This window comes from Carettochelys insculpta, chromosome 7 (assembly GCF_033958435.1).
Source record: "Carettochelys insculpta isolate YL-2023 chromosome 7, ASM3395843v1, whole genome shotgun sequence".
In the NCBI taxonomy this organism is placed as follows: Eukaryota; Metazoa; Chordata; order Testudines; family Carettochelyidae; genus Carettochelys; species Carettochelys insculpta.
Window position 1 is genome coordinate 52268595 of NC_134143.1, and position 9701 is coordinate 52278295.

At 47.4% G+C, this 9701-nt stretch overlaps 1 protein-coding gene across 2 annotated transcripts in view; it reads left to right on the forward strand.

The window, feature by feature from the left end:
- C7H10orf90 (chromosome 7 C10orf90 homolog) overlaps positions 1 to 9701 on the forward strand; it is a 221692-nt gene that overhangs the window by 202426 nt on the left and 9565 nt on the right. The window lies entirely within an intron of this gene.

The following is a 9701-nucleotide window of genomic DNA, read 5'->3' on the forward strand; positions in this document are numbered from 1 at the left end:
TAGACAGTAGCCAACCCCTGTGGGAGCTGCAGAATGTCCCACGCCAAGCCCTCGCAGGGCTCCCAGAGTTCCATGGGTGAGGGGAATAAAAAAAGCCCCACTCCTGGACTGAGCGGAAGCTAAGGGACCTCCTTGGGTTATGGAAGGAGGAGGAGGTCCTCCATAAAATGAGGGTGAGGCAGCATTCATCCACCTGGCCCAGGGCCTCCTGACAAGGGGCCACCCAGAGCTCCGGGGCAGCCCCAGCCACCCGCCCCTACTTCTTGGAGCTCCAGGGCATCCTGGGGTCTGGGACATCTCCCCACACCCACCGGTCCTGGATACATCAGTGAATAAGCCAGAGGCGGAAAAGCAGCCCAGACCGGGGACCCAGGAGGCTGACATGACCACCAAGTGGTTGAGTGAGGAGAGGGACCTTACCATCTACATCCCCTCCCGCTCATCCAGCCAGGTGACCAGGAGCTGGGCATCCCCAGACGTTGCTGAGGGACCCTCCTTTACATACACAGCGGGGCGTACGACTCATCCATGGAGTGGGGGCAATGCACCAGCCAGCCAGCCACACACAGGACCAGTGCCCCTGGACCGCACACTTCCTGGCCTGCCATGGTACACAGCCCTCCCTGGCAGCCCATCGGTGATGGCTGGCACTCGCCCCAGTGGAAAACAGCACAAGCCACACGCAGGGCAGTGGCCAGTCAGAGCTGGACAGCACCCAGGGACCACTCACCACGGACTGGGAAGGCCCACCCACCCGAGATGCGCCCCCCCCGGCTGCCACACCACTGGATGGGATGCCAGCCCTGAGAGGGGGCCAGGTACCCCGGGGGGGGTGTTGGCCCATGGTCAGACTCCTCCCTGGGCCATAATACATCACCAACATGCTTCCCCTCTCTCCATACAGCTGCACCATCAGGGGCCTGGAGAGCCCTGCACCATCCCTGGTCCTGGAGAGCCCCTGGTGGATGTTGAGCACAGCCAGGCCCCACCCCATATGGTGCACCACTGTGGCTGTGGCCAGAGGGCCCCTCAGTGGGCAGAAAAGGACCCTGCCAGCCGTTGCCAGGCCAAGGTGGCTGAGGAGCTCCTCCACTCCGAGACTGACCTGGAGTGGTGGAGGGCAGCATGGGACAGGCTGCTGACCACCCTGGAAGGCATCAGGACCACAATCCAGCAGCATGCAGCCAATGTGGCCTGTTTCTGCCCCCAGTGCTGCCTTGTGGCCTTACCTGCCGATGCTCTCCTCCCGCTCCCCACCCTGATGGGGACACCGGGGCTGATGGGGTTCACGGCCCACCACCACAGCCCTGGACTGAGCCTCCTGTCCCCCTCCGGTTAGGAGCCCTCCTGCCCCCTGGCACACTGTCTCCCCCCGCCATACATAGTTCCACATACCCTCTTATGCCATGCTCCGTGGGGAAGGACAGTTGGTGGTGGATGTGCAGGTGCAGTGCTGGTTGGTGTGGGGATGGTGGGTGACGGCTGTGCATGGGGGTGGGTGCAAGTCACAGGTGGCCCTCCACAAAGGCCTGCCTGAGGGCTTCCCTAATGTGGAGGCTGTCCTGGTGGGCTTGGTGGATGGGGGCGGTGCCCAGCTGCTCATACCCAGTGCCAGCCCCATTGCCTCTCCCCAGACATAGGTATCCGCCTAGTCCTCCACAATGTTGTGGAAGATGCAACAGGCACCCACCACCTGGGGCACATGGAAGACCCCAACCTTCAGCTTTGTATGGCGGCACCTCTACTGCCCCCTAAGGCAGCGGAAGGCCCACTCCAGGGCGTTACAGGCATGGTTGATGTGCTGGTTGAATGCCTCCCAGGTGGGGTTGAGGTGGCCCAGGTACAGCTGCAGGAGCCATGGCTGGCAGGTGTAGGCCGACTCTGCCATCATGTGGAATGGCATGGTAACATCCCACCCCCACTGGCATCTCATGCTGAAGGATGAATGTGCCAGCCCCCCTCCACTAGCAGAGCCCAGAGCTCCTGAACATGCAGGTGTTGTGGGTGCAGCCAGCCCAGACCACATATATGTCCGTGAAGTGGCCCTTTGCATCCACCAGGGCTGGGAGTATCAACAAATGGCTGGCGCTGTGTGCTGGGGCGCGAATGGGGACTTGCTTGCCATCCAATGCACTGAAGCAGTCTGGGAAACCCAGGTCCTCAAAGCCCGCAATGGTGGCATCTGGATTCCGCAGGTGGATGACCCTGTGCAGCAGCATGACATTGATGGCTCTGACAACCTACATGTGGGGAGGGGGACATGTGCGGCCATGACGGTGTGGCAGACTGTCCCCCTGGTCTGCCTCCTTTCTGCCTGCCCCCCCTGCCCATCCCCCACAACTGAGGGTTTCCCTTGCCCGTGTCCCCACACCTGCCCATGGGGGTGTGTGACCTGAGCCTGCCTTACCTCCATGGGTATGGCCCTGATGGTGGCCTTGCCCACTCCAAACTGTTGTCCTATGGAGCAGTAGGCATCTGGAGTGGCCAGTTTCCAGATGGTGATCACAACCTGATTCTCCAGTGTGAGGGCGGGCCACATGCAGGTATACTGGTGCTGGAGTGCGGGGGCGAGCCAGTAGCAGATCTCATTGAAGGTCTGCCTTGACATGCGGAAGTTCCGCAGCCACTGTTTCTCATCCCACTCCCCCAGCACCAGGTGCTCCCACCAGTTGGCGTGGTGGGGCGGGGGGGGGGGGCGTCCAGAGGCACTGGGGCACCGGGGGGGGGGCACTGCCTGAGCAGCTCTGGGGCAGCTACAGCGACAGGGCAGAGCACTGCCAGGAGGGCCTCCATGATGAAGATCACTGGACAGCACTCAGCTCATGTGGGGTGGAGGGAGAGGACCTTTAAGGGAGTGACTGGCTGCAGCCCCAGAAGGGCTTGTCAGGCATGGGACCCTGTCCATGGCATTTTCTGCCTCCCTTCTTTCGAAGGAGTGCTTGGAGCTGTGTGTATGCTCCCTTTCAAAAGAACACAGCGGCCCTTGGGAAGGGCGGATCGTCCCATCAATCTGCTTTTAGTGTGTGGTCGCTCACTTTCAAAAACTGCACTTTTGACCGCCCTCTTTTGGTTTTCGCCCTTCTGGAGGGTGCTCCCATGTAGACCCAGCTTATGAATTTCTTTATTCTATCCCACCAGCCTATCTACTTCATCCCATCTTTTTTCTCTTCCTAATTTGCTTCTAGTAATTTGACAGATGATTTTATCAGAAGGGTTTTAAAAAACTATGACTGTGAAGCTGTGGTACTCTTGCTTGAACAAATGTGTGTACTGTTGCACTGAATTGCTCCTAGATGAGTATGATTTATACCTATTTCACTGTGAAAACCACACTTTTTATCTTAATGTTACTGTGAAAAAAAAATTGGCATTCAGAGACCTCTTTAACATGCCCTTAAGAGAATGAAGTGTGTTTACTGAGAATATAGGATTATTAGATCACGCATAGTCTTCAAACCATTTTGCCCATATTGTTATAACTTTATTGGTTCTCCTAAAGGAGGAAAGATTATTGGTATCCAATATAATTTCCATATAAATACCATCTTCTGTGCAGCTTCCCTTTATCTTCTCATCTTCAAAACAATTTATTATTTTTAGTTGTAATGCATGAACAGGATTTCACAAAATTCCCACAGTAAGGTTGCAAAAAGGCAAATGTTTATTCAGCACAAAATTTTATCATCAAAAGGGCACTTCTGAGGCTAACAACCTACCCTACAACTCTTTCACTAGTCTTTGTACTGGTACTGTTAATGTGTACCGTTAACTTTCTAGAGTCCTAATTATTCCAAGAAACACTGTTCTGCTGTTGACTATGTCAAACAAATTAGAGGTCCCACTGTGATGAACTGAATGGGAACAATGTTCAAATAACTGGATTTAAATCTCAAAAACCATGATGTAATTACTTTAGTGACGAGACTACCAGCTGTTTATAGGCCTTTAAATTCTCCTAATGAACAGCCTTGTGATGTTAGTGTACATAAGCACTTTGAGAGTTTTTTTTTTTAAATTCACAAAATCTTATTTTATACCTTCTTATTGTCCTTCTCTTTAGGAAACAGCAATATATAGAATCATAAAGTTAACACCCCCCTCCTCAATAGTTGTTTGCTGATTTCTTCTGATTTATGTTAATATCCAGCAGTCATTTCCAACTGCTCTATCTTCAAAAGTATTTTGGAAGCAAATGCACAGAGCACCTCCTCAGCTGTTTTCAAAGTGACTGTAGCAAACAGGTTTTTCTCTTTGGGCTGTCCTAAGATGACCAGTGTAGACCTGATTATCTTTTTTTTTTTAATAGTTTTAATAAGGAATGTGGACAATGGCAACCAGAGAATAAAGACCAACCCTCCCACCCCCCCAACAAACCAATCACACAGCCACTGTAATGCACCCTTCCTTCAGGTGGCATTGATGGTTGATTAAATGTTTGTGGCCACAATTTCGTTGCAGGTTGTGTGTTGCTCTGATTTTTGCCAAGACAAGATTTTCCCCCAGACATTATTCATTGCTAGCAACAGCATCACTCACGCTCTTGGCACCTTGTTCGTAGTTTGGAGCCAAAAGTGATGAATACAGATCAGGATATGCTCGGGAAAATATAATTAAGAACAGCAACCACCTGTTTTTGTTATTTTATTATTAACCATGTTTATTATGGAGGTGCCTATGGGCCAAGCAAGAGTAGGGTTCCAGTTGTGCTAAGCATTGTACAAACACAATCCCCAGAAACTAAAAACCTGAATAGACGATGCGGACACAGCTTGTGGAAAGGGATGGAATATGTAATCCTGGAGAACATGGGGATGCTGACATGCACATTAGTTCCACATTTGAGGGGAATGGGGAGAAGCTACATGGAAAGACAAGTGAAGGTACAGAGGGGTTTGAAGGAAGGTGATGAGGGGGCAGAGGAGAAGAAGGTATGAGAGGTAGATGTTCAGTGAAGCTAAGGTGAAGAGGCTGTGAAAGGAGAGGGTTGAAGCAGGTAGCCAATTAGCACAGGTCAGGAAAGTCTAATCAAAACTGTAGAAAAAATCTGAGTCCAAAGATTCCTGCTTCAGCAGTTTCAGCAGCTGTTTCCACTGGCACATTCCTCTCTGTAGTTTCTCCCTCCTCAAGGTAACACACTTGGGTCCTACTGCCCCATAGGGCTGTACATAACCATTGTTACTCTAAAGTCTTCTGTCCTATGGACTAAACCCACCAGGAGATCTTGTATAACAGAAAAGACAATTTGGACAAAGGACTGAATTCATCCCTGTTATGACTTCACTGTAGTTACACTAGGGATGAATTTAGTCCAGAAATTTTTCGCATGACATTGACGCTATCTGGATTTCATAAACAAACTTGACACATTTTGTAAAATAACTGGCAAAGACTCCAGTTGTTGAACCTATCATGTTAAGAAAGGCCAGAGTTGACTGACATCCATGGCAGAGATCAAATTTGTATATGGGGCAGGGGGGAATGCATCTGGTGAAGTGAGTCTTTGCCCATGAAAGCTTAGGCTCCAATAAATATGTTAGTCTATAAGGTGCAACAGAACTTCTCATTGTTTTCAGCATATAAGTTACACCAATTTAGGACTGATTCTCCAGTGCATCTCACCTTGGGCAGTCATATATACTTTTAGACATAATGTGTCACCAGATCAAAATGGTAGCATGTTACTCATAGTCTATCCATTCTGCACTGAGGTAAATGACTACACAGGCTATAAAGCAGAGAATAAACAGGCCCTGAGACACTCTTCTCCTTCTTTAGAGTTCCTCTTTACTAGCATAAAAAGTGTGTTGGTAGAAACTGTTTGAAGGGTGTAGCATAGACTAGACAGTTTGGATTTATGTGTGAGTTAATTTGTTGAGTTGAAATTCCATAGGAGCTCATGTTAATATATCCAAGGTCTTGTCCACACAGGACCTTTACAATTTGTGTGTTAGCATGTGTCAGCTACCATGTTCTTACAACACACCTTTAAATACTGGTCAAGCTAAACCCTTTGACTCCTTTGCACAAGCTGACTGGCATATACAGCACATCTCAATTTGGCTTCTTTGGAAACATCACAGTGGAAAATTTTTCCCTTGATTAGCAAGGTGGCATGGGCGTCACTAGACAAATTCAGCCCATGTATTCAGTTTAGGTTCAAGGTTAATTGTCTTTTGAAAAATGGACACACAGACTAGTGATTTTAAAATGTAGCAACCATGAAGTCTGTATGTACTCAAAGGCATCTCTGCACCACACTGCATAATGCAGTGCCAGACATTAAAAGAAATATTGAGCAATACAAGTTTGCAACTGAAGTTTCAAACAATGGCAAACCAATGAACTGGTGCAAATAACAGCCTAAGTTGTCGATCAAGGAGGATCAATGCACTTTGCTGGATTCCTGTTTTACCTGAATGGGAGAGAATCCCACCTGCAAGTGCTACCCCAGGCCTTCACTTTTCGGTGTCTGGCAACATACAGTCCAGGATCACATGCTACCTGTGCACACATTTTTAGGGCTTTCTCTTGTATGAGTGGAAGGCACATCCATGTACCAATAGCAGAAAATAGCCCACAGTACATTTTCTCTCTCCTTTCAGTGGCTCAGTGATTTATTTGTACATGGAAACCAACGGAACCTATTCAGACTCTTCTCATTCCTAAGTTATCTGTCCTCTGTCTAAACAGTAATAGCTTCCCAGCCAGGACACGTATTTTTTCTTCTAATCCATCTCTGGGGTTAGCATTAGCATTTGTTTAAAATATATTGATGATGATAAGCTATTTATTTTGGTTATCAACGTCAAGACCTTGGTGTGGCTTCCTTGCCCCATTAGCAGAATGTCACAAATAAATCACTGCTGGGCATGGCATTGTTATAAATACCAAAATCTCAGTAGTCTTAAAGGATTTGAATAAAATGTAAATGAAGCATCTCGTAGTAACATTTTTCTCAGCAATTTCTCAGTGGAAATTTCTCAGCAAAAACCGTGAGTAGCTGTCAGTTTTAGAACTTTTCCTTGCTTAGAATATTTTTCACCTTAAAAATCAAAGCTATGAGTTTGATGCTGAATTGTAATAATCTAACAAATGTAATTCAGAAGGTCAGCTAGTATCATCTTGGTGTACTGTCTGTCTTATGCCTTACTTTGATATTCACTCAATAGGGATGTTAATTTCAGTCTTTATTATGCATTTGGTCAGCTATTATAATTCTTAGCATGGCGGCCCTTTTGAAGAACCAGCATGGCAGGCTTCCACTTGGAACTGCGTTTTGTGGCTTGGATGTTAACAATAATTAAGTACGATGCACATATTATTTTACTCTATAATTTGCATTGGCTTTTCATTTCCTTTTAAAATTATTTTAAGATTTTCTCCTGATGCAATCCCCCAAGGTTTAACCTTTTTCTAAAGCAATACTTTAAGTGATTTTTTTTTCTCCGAAGTATTGCCCTGAGCCTTAGCTGAGAGCTGCTCTGTAACTGAGTATTCCATTGTTTGCCTTTGACGTTGCATTGTAAACCTTATGACTGTTCTCTTATGCAGAAAGATAGGGTTTTTTTAGTCTTCCAGAGAAACGTCTTCAGGATTTCCCCCATATATTCTTCCTCTAAAAACCTCTACCATAACAACCTCTCTTTCCTGCCAAAGTGTGCTGGCTATGGCTTGTGTTAGTACCCTTTCAAGATAGCTCCTAGGTCAGCTGTGAATTAATGCTCTAGAGCAGTAGCAGGCATTCACCACAGTTGCAGTCCTACGCTCTTGCTGTCTCTGTGGTAGTTCTCTATTTCAAACATGGAGGCCATTTTGACTTGCGGTAAAATAACAGAATAGGCTCAGTCTATTACTAAGAAGTCACAGAAAAGTCATGAGCCTGCGATACAGAGCACATCCTCTTTCACCCTGTGCTCGCTTAGGGCTGCCCACTTGCTGATTGCACAAAACTGAACACCTCTGCCCTGCCATTCTCCAAGGGCCTGCCCCTGCCTGCTCCTTCGCTAAGGCTACCCCTGCCCCGCTCACTCCAACGCTCTTTCATTATCACTCAATTTCTCCAACCCTCACTCACTTTCTCCAGGCTCAGGGATGAGGTGGGGTGTGGGAGGTGGGTGAGCTCAGGAGTGGGGCTAGGGATGTTGGAGGATTAGGGTTGCAGGAGAGAGCTCCAAGATGGGGTTTTGTAGTGCAGGAACAAGCCCAAGAAGATGGATAAGAAGAAAAATACATTGGCTGGCTGGGAAGCTACTAAAAATGTTTAGACAGAGGACAGATAGCTTAGGAATGAGAAGAGCAGGAATAGTTTCCTTGGCTTCCCATGTACAAATAAATCATTGAGCTACTGAAATAAAGAGGTACAAAATGTACTGTGGGCTTGTTTTTGTCTATTGGCACATGGATGTGCCTTCCACTGATGTGACTGCAGGTATATGCCAACTGCTTCCGGGAGCTGTGCAGAGCCAGACCAGGAAGGGAGCCTGCCTTAACCCATTGCACAGACTTCTAACAGCCCTGTCAGCAGTGCTGACTGGAGCCACCAGGTTCCTTTTTTAACTAAGAGTTCTTGTTGAAAAATGGATGCCTGGCCACCTTCCCCCTTTTCCCAGCCTTACATGCTGAGGCACTGAGGAACAGTTTGTTCATCCTGGGCATCTCAACCATCCTTCTGCTCCTCCCCCTCTGCAAAAAGAGCTCCTTTCCTCAATAGTCTCTGAAGAATTCTTATCCTCTACTCTTTGAGCAGCTGGGGCAGTCAGCTGTATGTTCCATCTCCAGGGGTCAGCAATCAAAATGGCAAGAAGAGCCACTATTTTTTTAATTCAGTAAAAAGGAAAATAATTCAAGAGCCACATGCACATGAATATGAGACAGTTCTTAATAAAGAATGTCAAACCATATTTTTGTAACACCTCTTTTAAGAACAGCGCACACAATGATTTGTAATGCAATACTGTACATGTTTACTTCAGGACATTCACCATGTATTGAAAATAATCAGGAGGGGTTTTTTTAACTTTGTAGTTATAGAGTCAGGATCCAAAAGATGTCCTTAAAGAGATGCAGGTTACAGACCCCTGTCCACATCTCTCTCTTCCCTGCTGGTGGCCATGCTTCCCTGCAAAGAAGCACATTGGTGCTGGCCTGATCTTCAAGCAGGAGCTCTTCTGCTATTACATAACCAGAGGGAATGGTATGTAAATAGCCATTGGAGAGAGAGCTCATGGAGGCTGCAGGAGACATGGGGCTGGATTAGACACATAAACATGGGTCCCAGCCTTATCTCCTCTCCCAGCTGCAGGAAATTCTCCTTCCTCTTCTTATAGCTACTGACCAGCCACACCTGGGAAATTAGCCATTCCTTAGGTGAAACCCACCTGGAGATTAACTACTTTCTGATGAGATGAAGGCTGCTGCTCATGTCTTCATTGCATTCCATGCTGGGGAGCCCAAAGCTGTTGTCTGGAGACATCCCTAACATAACTTTTGATTTAAAAAAAAAAACTTTTTAAGAGTTTCATTTTAGCCCAGCAGCCCCAGCTGTAAGAAAATCCTGGCTCTCCAGATAAAGTTTTCACAAATACTAAGCTTAACATCCAGGAAGTCATGTGAGCAAATGCTGTAGGCCCCAAATGACATTATTCCTCTAATTGGGCCAAATCCACTACATGCCCTGAGCTGTTTGATTTAGGTCAGGAAGC